Source organism: Hyperolius riggenbachi, chromosome 5 (genome assembly GCF_040937935.1).
Source record: "Hyperolius riggenbachi isolate aHypRig1 chromosome 5, aHypRig1.pri, whole genome shotgun sequence".
Classification (NCBI taxonomy): Eukaryota; Metazoa; Chordata; class Amphibia; order Anura; family Hyperoliidae; genus Hyperolius; species Hyperolius riggenbachi.
The window spans coordinates 174,244,687-174,263,630 of NC_090650.1; the positions used below are offsets into that span (position 1 = coordinate 174,244,687).

Sequence of the window (18,944 nt, forward strand, 5' to 3'; positions counted from 1 at the left end):
TTGTCTCGGTTATTATGATTATGTCCCGATCACAATGTATGGGGACAATATTCTATTTGGAAATAAAAGAGCATTTTTTCTGTTTTGCATCCATCGCTATTTACAAGCTTATAAAAAAAAAATATAGAAATATTTCATCTTTACATAGATATTTAAAAAGTTTAGACCCTAACGTAAATATTTATGTGTTTTTTTTTTGTAATGTTTTTTTTTTTTTTATTATTAAACATTTTATGTGGGTATTTTTGGGAGGGTGGGATGTACCGTATTTGGCGCCGTATAAGACGCACTTTTTCTCCCCAAAAAGTGGGGAGAAAAAGTCCCTGCGTCTTATACGGCAAAGGCAGGGAATCCCCGACTTACGAACGCCCGCCGATACGAACCGCCGACCACCCGCCATCGGGGATTCCCTGCCTTTGTCCCTGCTGTGCCTGGCTTCCCCCCTGCCTGTGTCTCCTCCCTCCCCCTTGTGCCTCTGTGGCCCCTCGTGCGAGCAGTGGCAACAGCTTACCTCCTCCATCTTGCCCGCCATGATTGAAGACATCCGGCTTCTCCGTGCGGCTTCCTCTAGTGCCGAGCTTCTAATGACGCGTCATCAATGACGCGTCATTAGAAGCCCGACACTAGAGGAAGCCGCACGGAGAAGCCGGATGTCTGCATTCGCCGCGGCAAGATGGAGGAGGTAAGCTGCTGCTGCCACTGTTTGCACTGGGGGGGGGGGCACAGAGAGACAAGGGGAGGGAGGAGACGCAGGCAGGGACATGAGCCAGGCACAGCGGGGGTTGACAAATAGACACAGGAGGCTGACAAAGACACAGGGGGCTGACAAATAGACACACGGGGCTGACAAATAGACACAGGGGGCTAACAGGAGGACACAAGGGGCAGACAAGAAGAGACACAGGGGACTAACAGGAGGACACGGGGGGCTGACAGGAGGAGACAGGGGGCTAACAGGAGGACACAGGGGGCTAACAGGAGGACACAGGAGGCTGACAGGAGTACACAGGGGGCTAACAGGAGGACACAGGGGGCTAACAGGAGGACACAGGGGGCTAACAGGAGGACACAGGGGGCTAACAGGAGGACACAGGGGGCAGACAAGAAGACACAGGGGGCAGACAAGAAGACACAGGGGGCTGACAGGAGGACACATGGGGCTGACAGGAGGACACAGGGGGGAGTCTAGGACATGGAAGGACAAGGGGGTCACACCAGAGGACACAGGGAGGAGACATGGGGCATACAGGGGGAGACATGGGGCCTACAGGAGGACACATGAGGAACATAGGAGGACACCATTTGAGGGAGGACATGTACAAGATGCTCCTGATATATAGACGCTCCAGACCAAGTTTCGATTATTTTTTTCCCTGATTTTTGCCCTCTAAACCTGGGTACGTCTTATATGCCGGAGTGTCTTATACGTCGCGAAATACGGTAAATAGTGTTTGATTTGCGGAATTATATGTGTATTTTAATTTTTTTTTACTTTTAGATGTAGTTTTACTTTTTGGCCACAAGATGGCAACCTTGAGTTTGTTTACATGACGTCACTCTAAGCGTACAATGTACGCTTAGAGGGACATAGGGGTCAGAAAAAGCGAAACTTCCGAGAGAAGCTGTAGCTTTTTCTGCAGGGGGAGGAATCAGTAATCGGGCACCATGGCCAGGTTCATTGATTCCTGGGCTAACGAATCCGCGTCCGATGTCCTCCTTGACGTAGAACTATGTCAAGGAGGACAAAGTGGTTAAGGTTGTACCTTTTACGAATTTTCGCGCGAATCGATAACGATTTCGCGCGCAAACATGAATTTTTGCGCGAAATCGATATTGTTTTCACGCAAACATTCGCGTTTGCACGCGAAATCGTTATCGGTTCGCGCAAAAATTCGCGATCGCGCGCAAAGCGAAATTTCGCGCGAAAACAGCCGTGCTAACAGTTAGCACTTTTTTGTGAATCAAGCCCATTGTCTAAGTTTTCCATAGTTGCCCATTTGACTGAATTGGCAGTGTCAAGTTATTACTACATGTACTGTTTTGTTAGCCTGTAACAAATAGCTCCTTCTCTATCATTCAGGTGCATAACAGGACTTATTAGGGCCCTCCTGCAAAAATTATAGCATAGGACCCCCTGGTATCCGAACCCCATGAGGGTCATGTGATTGGAAGCCGACAAATGGCAGCAGGCAGTGTTCTGCTGTGAAGCAGCGTCTGGAAGAAGGAAAAAATTACAGATGCTCCCGTTAATCGCAACTCTGCATGGAGGTAGGAGGTGGCAGGGACGGTTTTTTTTAGCGAACGGGGTTTTTTGATAATTAGCTGCCCTTGCAGTTGGGAAGAGGAAGGAGGAGGGTCCCCAAAGCCTCTGGGCCCCCCTGCAATGGCAGGGGTCACAGGGGTGATTGTTACGCCCATGCTATCATTCCTATTTGCCCATGTCTACTGCTACCCAACTGCAGTACAGGTAGTGCAGTGAAAATTCAACAACTGATCACAGTCTCTGCAGACAGTATCTACAAACCACTCACTTTTTCCAGTCATACATTTTATATGCATTTGCATCAGTTTTGCATCAGTTTTGTAAATGGAACCCACATTGCTGCAAAAGCCTTCTCCACTCTCTGCAATACTCAGTGTGCTGCCACAAGTTATCCCAGTTCTGCTTGCAAGATGGATAGTGGGAATGGCTACTGTCCATTTCCATTTTAATGCACTGCGTCTGGTGGTATCCAGTATCCAATCAGTTTTGTTTTGGGCCCCCCAAAATGTTGCAGGTCGTATACATAACAATTGATACGGCTTACCAAAACCTGCCAATGGCAACTACAGTGTCAGAGGTGCAAGAAGGGGATAGGGAACAGTTTGTTAATGATCACCACTATTCAAAGTATCTATAGAAATGATTATTATGAGCACAGGACCAATAAAGAGCTAATACTGTAGTTGCGGGAGGGCCCTTGGGGGCTCCACTGGCTCAAGGGCCCCGATGCGGTCGCAACCTCTGCAACCCCTAAGCTGATCTATGTTTTACTGTTGCAGTCATGTCAAATAACTAACCATAATACATTCTGTGTAAATTGTATTTTTTTTTTCTGTATCTGTTAAGTAACTTTTTAGGGTTTTTCCTGAGGAAAGGAGGCTCTTACCTCCTGAAAGGCACGTAGTATAATAAAACCTATCTTTCTCTGCATGCACGCTGCACAGCTCATCAGTGTCGTCCCTACCATAGAGCGCAGGGGGGCGTGGCGCACCGGGTGACAGACATTTAGGGGGGTGTCGCCACGACCCCCCCCCCCCCCAGCAGCACAGCAGGAGGGTGAAAGCAGCGCTAGAAGGAGGGGCTGTGGAGGCAGCGGTGGGGAGGGAGGACATATCCCCCCTCCCTCACCTGGGACCCCTCCTTCTGCCTCTCTTCCCCTCCATAGCTAACTGTCGGGAAGTGCAGGGGCGGCCGGAGGCGTGCTGAGAACTACTCACCTAATTTCCGCGTTCCAAGCGTGGAGCGCAGCGTCATGTCGACACAGGTCTCTGTCTTCAATGCCGCCCACTGTGCTTCCTGATTAGCGGAAGCACAGTGGGCTGCATTGAAGGCGGAGATCTGTGACGACCTGACGCTGCCACGCTTGGATAGCGGAAATGAGGTGAGTCTCCCCTCCCCACCGCTGCCTCCACAGCCCCTCCTTCTAGCGCTGCTTTCACCCTCCTGGGGCATTTATACTGGGGGCAACTAAGCTAGCTATACTGGGGGCAATTAAACTAGCTATACTTACTAGGGGCAACTAAACCAGCTATACTTACTGGGGGCAACTAAACTAGCTATACTTACTGGGTGCAACTAAACTAGCTATACTTACTGGGGGCAACTAAACTAGCTATACTTACTGGGGGCAACTAAACTAGCTATACTTACTGGGGGCAACTAAACTAGCTATACTGGCGGGGGGGGGGGGGCAACTATACTAGCCATACTGGCGGGGGGCAACTATACTAGCTATATTTACTGGGGGCAACTATACTAGCTATACTGGCTGGGGGCAGCTGTACTGGCTGGGGGCAACTATACTAGCTATACTTACTGGGGGCAACTATACTAGCTATACTTACTGGGGCAACTATACTAGCTATACTGTCTGGGGGCAACTATACTGGCTGGGGGCAACTATACTAGCTATACTGGCTGGGGGCAACTATACTGGCTGGGGGCAACTATACTAGCTATACTGGCGGGGGGCAACTATACTAGCTATACTGGCGGGGGGCAACTATACTAGCTATACTGGCGGGGGGCAACTATACTAGCTATACTTACTAAGGGCAACTATACTAACTGGGGGCAACTATACTAACTGGGGGCAACTATACTAGCTGGGGGCTACTATACTAGCTATACTGGCTGGGGGCAACTATACTGGCTGGGGGCAACTATACTAGCTATACTGGCTGGGGCAACTATATTAGGGGCCACTATGCTAGCTATACTGGGGACCATTATTCTACCTACACTGGGGGCCACTATACTGGCTATACTGGGGACCACTATACTACCTATACTGTCGGCCACTATACTAGCTGTACTGGGGACTACTATACTACCTACACTGGCTCCTGGCGCTACCTAAACTAGGGCGCTACCTAAACTAGGGGGCACCTCTCACTACCTAAACTATCTAGGCCAGCCAGCCCAACATCACCACCAGCCAACCAGCCCAGAATCACTGGCAAAAAGGCCACAGCATCACCACCAGTCAGGCCAGCATTTACTTCAACTAGCCAGGCACAGCCCAGCATCACCGCCAGCCAGCCCAGCCACAGCATCACCGCCAGTCAGGCCCCAGCATCACTGCCAGTCAGGCCACAGCATCACCGCCAGCCAGGCCACAGCATCACCGCCAGCCAGGCCACAGCATCACCGCCAGCCAGGCCACAGCATCACTGCCAGCCAGGCCACAGCATCACTGCCAGGCCTTTCAGTTCACACATCATCCCCAATCCAGCCAAAAACAGTATTGCCAGACAGGCACAGCAGCCAGTAGAGGAGAATTCAGAAGCCAGGTGAGAGGTGTCTACCATATTAAGGGGGCATTCTGCCCATTTATGTGAAATGCTGTCTATTTATGTGCCTCATGACTGCTGAATTTGTCTTGTTGGAGGCCTCATGGTTACTGTATTTGTCTTGTTGGGGGCCTCATGATTGCTGAATTTGTCTTGTTGGGGGCCTCATGATTGCTGAATTTGTCTTGTTGGTGGCCTCATGATTTGTTGGGTGCCTCAAGATTTCTGAATTTGTCTTGTTGGGGGCCTTATGATTGCTGAATTTGACTTGTTGGGGGCCTCATGATTGCTGAATTTGACTTGTGGGGGCCTCATGATTGCTGAATTTGTCTTGTTGGGGGCCTCATGATTGCTAACTGTGAGACTATGTGAAAAGCTGAATCATAATCATATGAGGCAATAGCCTTAAACCTACTTTTTTAGCTTTTTAAAACAGAAAATTAAAACTGGGGGAGGGGGTTTCTAAAACAATACATTTTTCAGGAGTAGGATAGATGAGTTGTTTATCTTCATGTAATAAGCGCAGCCGCGGCAGACTGCATCGCCACCGTGGCTGCCGCTGAGCCCCTCTCCACCTCTCCGGCGTCTAGGACGCCGGGGACGGAGTTTACTGTAACAAGCGTAGCCGCGGCGGACTGCATCGCCACCGCGGCTGCCTCTGAGCCCTTCTCCACCTGTCCGGCGTCTAGGACGCCGGGGACGGAGTTGTCTTTGCTCTGCGGGGTCGCTGTCTTGCACGGGCGTGCTCACAGACAGGACCTTTATTCGGGGAGATGGCTCGTCAGCTGACCTGGGGGTGTGCCAGTGAGGTCTCCTCTGCTTCTTAAGCCTGTGGGCTTCACTGTAGCGCTGTCTGTTGTCGTGAACGCTTATGTGTCAGCGCTCAGACCAGCTAGGAATTTTGTGTCATAGCTGTATTATACTTTAGATCAGTTCCAGGGGGTTGAGACCAAGGACCTCACCCCCAAGCCTAGGAATTCTGTGTCATAGCTGTATTGTACTTTGGATCAGTTCCAGGGGGTTGAGACTAGGGACCTCACCCCCAGGCCTGGGTATTCTGTGTCGTGGCTGTGTTGTACTTTAGATCAGTTCCAGGGGGTTGAGACCAAGGACCTCACCCCCAAGCTTAGGATTGCTGTGATCGTCCTATTATACTTTAGATCAGTTCCGGGGGGTTGAGACCAAGGACCTCACCCCCAAGGTTAGGATATTGCTACTCTGTTATTGCTATTTGTTTAGACTAGTTCCCGGGTGTTGACGCTACGGATTTCACACCCAGACTACTTTATTGCTTCTGTATTGATCTTCGGTGTATGACTCTTAGCTATTACTCTGAACCTGATCCTGCCTTCTGATCCTGTACTTTCGCCTTTCTGCCTGCCTGTTGCTGAATCTCTGCCTGATTACCGACTATTCTCTTGTTTCACGATTCTGTACTGATACTTACCTCTCTGTTGCCGAACCCTGCCTGTCTGACCATTCTACTCGCCAGTGGGCCCTTGCCACTGGTAAGGTATGAGCTGCGCCAGCTCCGCTGGTTAAGCAGCTCTGCTAGGCTATAGTTTAGCCCTAATTACCTGCTCATTAGCAGTATTTTAGTATTTCTGTATCTCATAGGCTGCAGTCAGTCTGACTCATCCGCCCCTCGGGTGTTCATTTGCCTGCAGTATATTCTGAATCACCCGCTCCTCGCGAGATTCAGCCTCTTCAGTATTGTTTCTCCAGCCTGCTGGAGGTTGTACGTCAGTGCACATTTGGTGTACTGTTTATACCTCACCAGCCCCTCTGGTGAGGTCTCATTAAAGCATTATAGTAATGGTTACACCAATCACTACACACTCTGCTCTCAGTCTTGCTATACTGGAATTATTGGTGATTCTGCGGATCACACATAATCGGGTATAGCGTCTGCCAGTGGCGGCTCCAACTTCAGATTTTTGGGGGGGCTCAAAGAGGGGAACGAGGGCTGGCAGGCCGGACTTGGGGGGATTTGCTGCGGCGAAAAATTGGGCGTGGTCATGATGTCATGTGGGCGGGGATAACTGTAATGTAGTTGTACCAGCTAACGTAGTTACATGGAAAAAAAATGAAGTAAACGCACATAATGACAGGTAGCCTTTCACCAGTAAATGCACATAACAATCAGCTTTTCAGCAGTTAATGCACGTAATGACAGACAGCGTTTCCCCATTAAATGCACATAAGAGACAGCTTTTCACCAGTTAATGCACATAATGACAGACTGCGTTTCTGCAGTAAATGCACATAAGAGCCTGCTTTTCACCAGTTAATGCATGTAATGACAGACAGTTTCCGCAGTAAATGCACATAAGAGACAGCTTTTAGCTTTAGCAGAGACAATGTAACACCTTGGTCAAACTTCAAAGAAATTGATGAAGAAGTCACATCAAGCATCCTCCTTCACGTCCGCCTAACTACCTGTGACCTAGATCCTGGCCCAACACAGTTCATGTTGAACTGCCCCGACCTGTTCGTACCGGTATTCCTAAAAATTGTTAACTGTTCCTTAAAATCAGGGATATTTCCTGCTTTACTGAAGGAAGCAATCATCAGGCCTCTCCTCAAAAAACCCTCCCTGGATCCAGATGCAATGACCAGCTACAGACCTGTCTCTAACCTCCCCTTTCTGGGCAAGCTAATTGAAAAAGCTGTTTACCTCCAGCTAGAAGCCAAAATCCTACAAAACAACAGTTATGACCCATTCCAGTCTGGCTTCAGGAAACACCACAGCACTGAAACTGCCCTCATCCAAATATGCAACCACCTGCTCATGGCAAGAGACAGAGGAGAGTGCTCCATCCTCATACTGCTAGACCTTTCTGCAGCCTTTGATACAGTTGACCATGACATCTTGATAAACAGGCTACAGGAATACTGCGGCATTGATGGCATAGTTCTTCAGTGGTTCCAATCCTTCTTGAGTGGCAGAACCCACAAAGTGTCTATGGGGCCCTTCCTGTCCACCCCTGTATCACTTAAGTATGGGGTGCCCCAGGGCTCAATCCTCTCTCCCCTGCTTTTCACGATTTACTTGTTACCGCTGGGAAAACTAATCCAAAAACATGGCCTGACATACCACTGCTATGCAGACGACACCCAACTATATCTTTCCTTCAAGCCTGGTGTGACAGACCCAACTCTAACTATAAACGCCTGCTTACGTGAACTACAGCAATGGATGAATGACAACTGGCTGAAACTAAATGCAGACAAAACTGAAGTCCTTCTGATAGGAGGGCAGAGCATGATAACAAAACAACTTAACTTGCAGTCTTCACCACTGGGAATAGGAGGCACGGATCTACGCAGCTCTGATCATGTGCGTAGCCTGGGAGTTCTAATTGATGGAGATTTAAACTTCAGAACTCAAATCTCTGCTATGGTGAAATCATCCTATTTTCACCTGAAGAACATTGCAAAAATCAAGCACCTCATCCCCCCAGAAGATCTGCCAACCTTAGTCCATGCCTTCATCACATCCCGACTGGACTACTGCAATGCTCTCTACACTGGCCTTCCAAAAAAGGTCTTGTACCGACTACAGCTGATACAGAATACTGCTGCCAGACTGCTAACCAACCAACCCCGTCACTGCCACATAACGCCAGTCCTGCACTCCCTTCACTGGCTACCTATAGAATGGAGGGTCCTATTCAAGATCGGCCTACTGACATTTAAATCCCTGAATAATCTGGGCCCTGGATACATGAAAGATATGTTGCAGCTGCGTAGCAATCCCCGCATTCTCAGATCCACAGGCTCTAATAATCTAGTCATACCCAGAGTCCACTTGGAAACTGTTGGTCCCAGAGCCTTCTGTCATGCTGCCCCTACGTTTTGGAACTCCTTACCTCAACAGATCAGGACAGCTCCATCCCTGGACGTGTTTAAATCCAGACTGAAAACCCACCTGTTCAGTTTGGCATTTGCAGAATTATAACTTTTGTTGTGTGAAAACTTCATCCTACTACCAATTACTGAATCTGAGAGAGCCTAAGCGCTTTGAGTCCTATGGGAGAAAAGCGCTATAGAAATGTTATTGTATTGTATTGTATTGTATAGCTTTTCACCAGTTAATGCACATAATGACAGACTGCGTTTCTGCAGTAAATGCACATAAGAGCCTGCTTTTCACCAGTTAATGCATGTAATGACAGACAGTTTCCCCATTAAATGCACATAAGAGACAGCTTTTCACCAGTTAATTCACATAATGATAGACTGCGTTTCCGCAGTAAATGCACATAAGGGACAGCTTTTCACCAGTTAATGCACATAATGACAGACTGCGTTTCCGCAGTAAATGCACATAAGGGACAACTTTTCACCAGTTCATGCACATAATGACAGACAGCATTTCCCCAGTAAATGCACATAAGAGACAGCTTTTCACCAGTTAATGCACATAATGACAGACAGCCTTTCACCAGTTAATGCCCATAAGAGACAGCTTTTCACCAGTAAATGCACATACGTGACAGCTTTTCACCAGCTAACGCACGTAATGACAGACAGCCTTTCACCAGTAAATGCACATAAGAGACAGCTTTTCACCAGTAAATGCGCGTAATGACAGACAGCTTTTCACCAGTAAATGCACGTAATGACAGACAGCTTTTCACCAGTAAATGCATGTAATAACAGACAGCGTTTCCCCATTAAATGCACATAAGAGACAGCTTTTCACCAGTAAATGCACGTAATGACAGACAGCGTTTCTGCAGTAAATGCACATAAGAGACAGCTTTTCGCCAGTTAATGTACGTAATGACAGACAGAGTTTCCCCATTAAATGCACATAAGAGACAGCTTTTCACCAGTTAATGCACATAATGACAGACAGCGTTTCCCCAGTAAATGCATGTAATGAGAGACAGCGTTTCACCAGTTAATGCACATAATGACAGACAGCCAGTGTCCCCAGTATATGTAGCCAGGCGTATAGCTGTCCCCAGTATATGTAGTCAGGCTAGTGATGGTGGGCTGGGGGCCCCAGGGCACCTCAGGCCTGGCTGGTGGTGGGCTGGAGGCCTGAGACCTGGCTGGTGGTGGTGGGCTGGGGGCCCCAGGGCAGCTAAGGCCTGGCTGGTGGTGGTAGGCTGGGGGCCCCAGGGCAGCTAAGGCCTGGCTGGTGGTGGGAGGCTGGGGGCCCAAGGGCAGCTAAGGCCTGGCTGGTGGTGGGTGTGCTGGGGCTAGGCTCAGGAGGGCAGCTCAGGCCTGGCTGGTGTGGTGGTAGGCTTGGGGGCCCAAGGGCAGCTAAGGTGTGGCTGGTGCAGTGGTAGGCTGGGGGGCCCGAGGGCAGCTAAGGCCTGGCTGTTGCGGTGGTAGGCTGGGGGGCCCCAGAGCAGCTAAGGCCTGGCTGGTGGTGATAGGCTGGGGGCCCCAGGGCAGCTAAGGCCTGGCTGGTGGTGGGTGGCTGGGGGCCCCAGGGCAGCTAAGGCCTGGCTGGTGGCGGGAGGCTGGGGGCCTCAGGGCAGCTAAGGCCTGGCTGGTGGTGGGTGGCTGGGGGCCCCAGGGCAGCTAAGGCCTGGCTGGTGGTGGGTGGGCTGGGGCTGGGCTCAGGAGGGCAGCTCAGGCCTGGGTGGCTGCCTGCAGTGCCTGGTGCAAAAAACAATTTGGCAGTTGGCTGGCTGGAGTAGTGAACAGGACAGGACACCCACCTTGAGCTAGTTGTTGTTGAAATTCTGAGTCCTGCTGGGCCAGCCTGGCTGCTGTGCTCTGGCCTGGGCTGACTGTGTAGCTGACTGGCGCCTCGGCTCCAGACTCCAGTCCTGTGTGCACTGACCCACCGTCCGTGGGTGCCTGCCTGGGGGGGTCACACTCACTGCCACTGAGTGTGACCAAGTGCTGGCCTGGCTGTGCGTGTGTGCCGCGGGCCGCAGCGCGGAGAGTCCTCTGGAGAGGAGACTGTATGTGACGCAGTCACTCCTGTCGGCGGCAAACTAACTGCGGGGGAGAAGAGGAGAAGGCAGAGAGCGCGCTGCACGTCACGTGATGCCGGCCCGCCGGACGGCGGTACGTGACATACGTGCACTTTTATACTGCAGCACCCGGGCAGGGGTGGGGCGGCGGTGACACAGTCAGTCAGCGCCAGCCCAAGCCCTCCTCCCAGTCCCAGACTCCAAGTCTCGTCCTTGTGCAGGCAGGAAGTAAGGTCGGGTCGGACTCGGAACGGAAGTTCTCGGTGGCCGCGGCGGGGGGGGGCTTTATGGGGGGCTAATGAGTCGCCAGCTGGGGCTGAAGCCTGGGTAAGCCCCAGCGTGGCGCCGCCACTGGCGTCTGCATTCTTGGTGATTCCGCAGATCACCAATAATCAGACATCTGAGATGTGGCAATCAATCGTCACACTTCACAGTTTATTTTCAACTTGGATTTTCCATAATGTTCACGTATGAGTTAAAATGTTTGTATTTAGTTTAAATTGCTGTTGGCGCTTTGTGATAGATAAGTGACTTTTGGGTTGCAGTTTGGGCACTCGGCCTCCAAAAGGTTCGCCACCACTGTCCTAATCTAATGTCCCACCATTGCTAAGTTCATGTAAATTTGTCTCCACCTGTGACCACACCCACATTTTGGTCCATGACTACACCCATTTTTCAGCGCAGCCGCACAATGTAGCCCCATTTTTTGGCTAAGCGCGCTGCATGTTGTCTTCCTGATTGGGGGGGGGGGGGGAGGGGGAGGGGTCTGTGGATAATTAGCACCGGGTGCCAAATACCCTAGGTACGCCACTGCAGCTCATTTATTCACACTCCTAAATGTCTGTGAGTTGTTTCTTTAGGCCTGCAGAGCAACAGAGGAGTTCAAACCGCACTGCCTGTCAGCCCTCACTGCCACGGTCTGTAGTGCAGTTGCCTATAGCAGAGCAAGCACACAGACCAGGCAGATATTCACAGAGGATTACCAGCTAATCCTTGTTTTATCTACAACAGAGGAGGATCGGCTAAATTGCCAAGCCCAGTCCCCGGCTAGAGGGACAAAAACCCTGCTGCTGGACAAGCCTATATGGGCTTGCCAGCTGAGGAAGGGCAACACCCGAAACATGTTGTGTGCACCTCTGTCTTTCTGTCAAATACAGTTACATTGCTGAGCAGTAGTGTGCCATCTCAGTTCTTTATTCTTAGAGGGACAAAAGCCCTGCTGCTGGACAAACCTGTTTGGGCTTGCCAGTTACTACATGAGGTGAAATTATTCCAGCTTTACTTGATCTGATATATACTGCACCTTGAGTGCGCTTTATTTTCTGTCTTGCATTCCAGATTGAATGACAACTGTGGTGGATTTTAAAGAGCAGCACCCATTTTTTATTTTGATTTTAACCACATTGAAGCTTCACTGCCCACTCCATCTGTTCACAGAAGTTATTCACTACACAATCATAAGTAGCTTTTTAAGACTTGAAGTTGCAATGATCTCATACCATCTCTATTGCAAAAGTAATGATTATCAGGTAATTAGAAGGGTCAGAACTAAAAAGATCATGTGTGTCTCTCTGAAGACCAGGCATTGCTCAGGTATGATATTGATTGTTCTTGGGTCTGACCACTTTCTTCTAACCATGACACACAGTCACTCAATGACCATGTTTGTGAGCTTTGGGGTCCTTGGCTTCAATAATTCAAAATGTTTCCAATTGAAACCAATTGAATTCCAATAAAAAAAATCAAACATTTTCCAATTGAAACATAGCAAACAAATCTGATTGGCTGTTTTTGGCTCCACCCACTTTTCTAAATTTGAACCCCAGTCCAGGGGCGGACGGGCCAGGGGGGAAGGGGGGCAATCTCCCCCCAGGCTGCCTTTCATTCAGTGATTTAGGGTTGGTCCAGTGTCTGGTGTATTCAGGTTTGTTGTTGTAAGGCAATGTGAAACTCTAGGCTAGCTGATAAAAGTGCAATTAGAGGGCAGGCAAGCTGGTAAATATACACAGCATGATGCAGAGCTTGCCTGGAGGGTCCGTGGGCAAACATCTGTCTTGTCTCTCCCCATTGTTATAATGACTGCATGTGTGGATAAGGCTTTAAACAAGTTGAAAAGTTTTTGACAGTGTGCTGCCAGGAGCACAGAATGATGGCTCTTCCTGCTGCCACTAAACTCCCTGGCGGTGTTAAATACTATTCCAGGAGGGCTGCTTTCTGACTTGTGTGAGAGACTGGCAGGGACAGGAGTCATATTACACGCAAGTAACCTCTGTGTGATGTGAGACTGCAATACAGATAAGCTCTCTGCTCCATCTCGGGCTAGTCTCAGTCTAGTCTCAGTCTCTATCCATTCCTCCTCTCTCTGGGCTAGTGCACGCCAAACTCGCAATAGCAATCGCTAGCAATTTGCGAGTGCGATTTTGTGAAGCGATTTTCAGATCGATTTTTGAATGAATCGCTCCAAAAAATGCTACATGCAAGTGTGTTTGCTACGTGCAGGGTGTTTTAAAAAAATCACAACGCTGCTGTGAGAACACCGTCATAGACGTCATAAACAGCCAATCAGATTTGTTTGCTTAGTTTCAATTGGAAAATGTTTTATTTTTTTTATTGGAATTCATTAGCCTTCCACAGTGCTGTACAGAACATATTGGCCTCAATTCACTAAGCTTATCTCCTGTCTTTAATAACGTTTCTATAGTTATCACCATGGTGACAAGACATGTAGTATTCAGGAAACATTTCACCTCAGGCAAACCTAAAGTTAACTCTTCTGTCTTTAAGTTCTTTAATCCCTTAAAATAACTCCAGATTTCTAGACAGGATGTTAATTAACTAAGTGTGAAAATACCTACAGAGGAGGTAACTTAACTACAGAGGAGGTAACTTAACCCATTCAGGTTCCGTGGTTTTCACGAGAGAAATGTTCACCTCCCATTCATTAGCCTATAACTTTATCATTACTTATCACAATGAACTGATCTATATCTTGTTTTTTCCGCCACCAATTAGTCTTTCTTTGGGGGGTACATTTTGCTAAGAGCCACTTTACTGTAAATGCATTTTAACAGGAAGAATAAGAAAAAAATGGAAAAATTCATTATTTCTCAGTTTTCAGCCATTATAGTTTTAAAATAATACATGCCTCCATAATTAAAACTCACGTATTGTATATGCCCATATGTCCCGGTTATTACACCGTTAAAATTATGTCCCTATCACAATGTATGGCGACAATATTTTATTTGGAAATAAAGGTGCATTTTTTCCATTTTGCATCTATCACTATTAACAAGTTAAAAATAAAAAAAATATAGAAATATTTCATCTTTACATTGATATTTAAAAAGTTTAGACCCTTAGGTAAATATTTACATGTTTTTTTTTTTTTATTGTAATGGTTTTTTTTATTTATAGTAAACATTTTATTTGGGTAGTTTTGGGAGGGTGGGGGGTAAACAATAGATTTATAATGTAAATGTGTGTTGATTTTAATTTATTTTCATTTTCAGGTGTAGTATTACTTTTTGGCCACAAGATGGCGGCCATGAGTTGGTTTACATGACGTCACTCTAAGCGTAACACACGCTTAGAGTGGCGCATCAGGAAGGGAACGGCCAGAAAAGGCGCAGCTTCCGAGAGAAGCTGTCGCTTTTTCAGCGGGGGAGAGGAATCAGTGATCGGGCTTCATAGCCCGATATATTGATTCCCTGACTACCGAATCCGCGGCCGGGAGTGCGCGTGCACGCGCGCGATTGGCCGCCGGGGCGCGCGGTAGCGCACATGGTTTCTGGACGTAGTTTCTACGTCCAGAAACCAAAATAGGTTAAGGAATGAAGAGATAAGATAACTCTCTCACTGTGTGGTGGTACGTTTTCTCTTGCCTTATCTCCAGCACAATCTTAGTGAATTGAGGCCCTTGTCTTCTTTTTCTTCCTTTTCTTTCAGCTTTTCTCTCCTCAACGTTTCTCCCCTTTTCTGCATAAGGTCTCAGACACACTATAAGCGCTTTTCTGAGCGATTTTACCGCAATCATGATTTTAATGTAAGTCAATGGGAGCCCTTTTTAAAAAGCTCTCAGAAAGTTCTGATGGCTAAAAAGTGCTCATAAAAGCGCTTATAGTGTGTCTGAGCCGTTAGTATTTGTATGCTGCGGGTAAGTTAGGCGCCAGGAGCACCGAATGATGGCTCTTCCTGTTGCCACTAAACTCCCTGGCGGTGCTAAATACTATCCCCCCTCCGAGTCGTTGCAACTCTGAGGAAGGTGTAATTTGGGGTACGGCGATCACCGGAGCCCTGAATTTCCCTTACGCGCCCCACGCAGCATATTATTGATGCTATGGGTCTCCTAGTTTGGGTAACCGGTGCTGAGCGCCGTGCACCAAAACCACATGCTTTGCCTTCTCTCTCCTCTCTCCAATCTTGTTATTAGAAACCATAATCTAAAGCTGGCCATACATGCATCAATTGTTACGGACAGCTTCATTCACTATGATAGAATCATAATGGCTTTTCCACCTATCAGTACTGAGTGTCTGGGTGACTGGGATTAATATTCAGGAAAGTGGGTGGAGCATACAACCGCCAATAAAAATTCACCTATTGAGCTTTAAGGAGAATATTTAAACTGCTGCCATTCTTACACTGTTTATGGCAGAGGCTTTAAACTTGCGGCAGTCAGTCATTGGGTGACTGGGGTCCAAATTCACTAAAGGGGACAGGGCCACAAACAGCCAATCAGATTTCTTTGCTGGATAATCTGCTTCCATTCACACATTTTTGATGCGAGCAACCTGAAAGTTTACAAACTTGGTCATTGAGTGACTGTGTGTCAAGGGTTCAAAAAGTGGGCGGAGCCAAAAACAAATTTCACTGGTCAAATATTAACTACAGCCATTCTTACACTGTTAATGGCAGGGTTCTCAAACTTTGCACAGTTGGTCACTGGGTGACTGGGATTAATATTCAGGAAAATGGGTGGAGCCTACAACAGCCAATCAAAATTCACCCGTTGATTTTCAAGGGGAATATTTAAATTGCTGCCATTTTTAAACTGATAATAGCAGATGCCTCAAACCTGGTAAAGTTGGTCACTGGGTGACTAGGGTTCAAATTCAGAAAGGGTGCGGAACCACAAACAGCCAATCAGATTTGATTAATTTCAATGTGAATATACAAATTATTGATACCAAGAACCCCAAAGCCCATAAACTTGGTAATTAAGTTACTATGTCAAAGTTAGAAAAAGTGGGCAATACCAACAACTAATTTTTTTTCATAGGCAGAGCCGGCGCTACAATAAAGGCAGGGAAGGCAGCTGCCCTAGGGCCCTGGTCGCCTGAGAGCCCCCGGCCCCCGCTGGCAGCAAACCTAAAAAATCTGCGCAGCCTGGGACACTGTCTGTGCTGTGCTGCCTGTGTGTCCTGGGCTGCTCACTCTGCCCTGTGTGTGGGTGTCGGCCGGGGGCGGAGACTCACCGCGAGTTATACAATTTGAGCCTGGCCCTGGCCAGAGCTGGGGAGCGAGCCTGGAAGGAAGGAACTGAAGAGATACATACCGCTACCACCGGTTCCAGCGTCGGGTCTCCATGGAAACCACCCGGCGTCCTGACTCCTGACCTGAGCCGTCCTCTCTTCCACTCAGCGCTGCCAGGCCCGGCTCCACCTCCTGGACGCACATCACCAGACTGACATCACGCAGGCATGGACGTCAGTGCATGGACGTCCATGCCTGCGAGGAAAGAGGAGATGACGTCGTCACGTGACGTCATCGTCATCATTCGAGTGACAGCATCAGCGTGCGGAGACCGGAGAGCCTGTCCGGAGCCTGACTGAAGTAAATGGTAAGTCAGTCAGGCAATCCGTTATAATAATAACATGTAGATGTGCGCGGGGGCTTTGGTGGATGGTGATGGGGGTTTAGTTGGTGGTTGTGGCCTTTGTGGGATCCTGCTGCCTGGGGCCTTCCACTGATTTTTTTTTAAAATTAGTATGTGTAAGGGGGGGGGACTCGGGGAGGGAGGGAGATTTCCATTTGCCACCCAATGTGGTGGGGAGATCCTGATGCTTGTGGCCTGCCACTAAATTCATTTTTTTTAAAGGGATACTTAATGAGAGTCTGAAGTAGAGTGACCAGATTTTTGTGGGTCCAACCTGGGACGGGGAAGGGGGCGTGGGAGGGGGGGGGGGCGGCGAAAAGTGGGGAACACTGAGGAGCGCGCAGCGCCGAAGACCGGGGGCGGGGGGGCTGCGGCGCGCGGCAAAAATTGGCGTGGCCATGACATTGTATGGGCGGAGCTAACGTAATGATGTAACAGCGAGGCATAAGAAAGCAGTGTTTACGCCATGATGTGGACAAACGAGTTTTTGCATCATGGGTGTGCAGAAACTGTGTGATGCTAATAGTATACCGTAACCACAAAGCAGCAAACATAGCCATCTATGACCATTAAATAATAAATGCAGTAACAGTTACCCCGGACACCAGAAAATAAACGCAATAGGTAACATGTCAGCACAAAATAACCGCAATGCGGGCAACATGTCAGTATAAAATAAATGCAATGCGGGCAAACATGTCAGTATAAAATAAATGCAATGCGGGCAAACATGTCAGTACAAAATAAACGCAATGCGGGCAAGCATGTCAGTACAAAATAAACGCAATGTGGGCAAACATGTCAGTACAAAATAAACGCAATGCGGGCAACATGTCAGTACAAAATAAACGCAATGCGGGCAAACATTTCACCAGAAAAGAAACGCAATGCGGGCAAACATTTCACCAGGCAAGAAACGTACTGCGGGCAAACATTTCACCAGGCAAGAAACGCACTGCGGGCAAACATTTCACCAGGCAAGAAACGCACTGCGGGCAAACATTTCACCAGGCAAGAAACGCACTGCGGGCAAACATTTCACCAGGCAAGAAACGCACTGCGGGCAAACATTTCACCAGGCAAGAAACGTAATGCGGGCAAACATTTCACCAGGCAAGAAACGCACTGCGGGCAAACATTTCACCAGGCAAGAAACGCACTGCGGGCAAACATTTCACCAGGCAAGAAACGCACTGCGGGCAAACATTTCACCAGGCAAGAAACGCACTGCGGGCAAACATTTCACCAGGCAAGAAACGCACTGCGGGCAAACATTTCACCAGGCAAGAAACGCACTGCGGGCAAACATTTCACCAGGTAAGAAACGCACTGCGGGCAAACATTTCACCAGGTAAGAAACGCAATGCAGGCAAACATTTCACCAGAAAGGAAACGCAATGCGGGCAAACATTTCACCAGGCAAGAAACGTAATGCGGGCAAACATTTCACCAGGCAAGAAACGTAATGCGGGCAAACATTTCACCAGGCAAGAAACGCAATGCAGGCAAACATTTCACCAGGCAAGAAACGTAATGCGGGCAAACATTTCACCAGGCAAGAAACGCAATGCGGGAAAACATTTCACCAGGAAAGAAACGCAATGCGGGCAAACATTTCACCAGGCAAGAAACGCAATGCGGGCAAACATTTCACCAGGCAAGAAACGTAATGCGGGCAAAGTTCACCTGGAAAAGAAAGCATTTACTCACCTGGCAGAAGTCTCCTCTGGCGCGCTGCTCCGTCCCGGGACCGTCTTGTTCCTCCTGCTCTGGTCTCCCGCGCTGACAGGGCTACTGCAAGATGGCGCCCGAAGCCCTGTACTGGAGACACATAGTCTCCAGTACAGGGCTTCGGCAGCCATCTTGCCGTAGGCCTGCTCGCCTGCCGGTGTCGGAACACCGGAAGAGGAGGCTGGAGCGGGGCTGCGGGCAATGAACTGGCACGGCGTCTATAGACGCCGCTGCCAGTTCATGCGGAGAGAGTGGCCAGAGTCCCGAGGCCGGGACGTCCCGCTGCTGAAAGCGGGACGTTTCCCGGGACCTCATGCTGCCTGGGACAGCGGACCCCG

The 18,944-nt window shown here is 48.8% G+C and overlaps 1 protein-coding gene across 1 annotated transcript in view; it reads left to right on the forward strand.

Moving 5' to 3' along the window:
* The window catches only part of LOC137518497 (thread biopolymer filament subunit gamma-like), a 329,520-nt gene that overhangs the window by 1,381 nt on the left and 309,195 nt on the right, over window positions 1–18,944 (forward strand). The gene's annotated exons all lie outside the window — the stretch shown is intronic.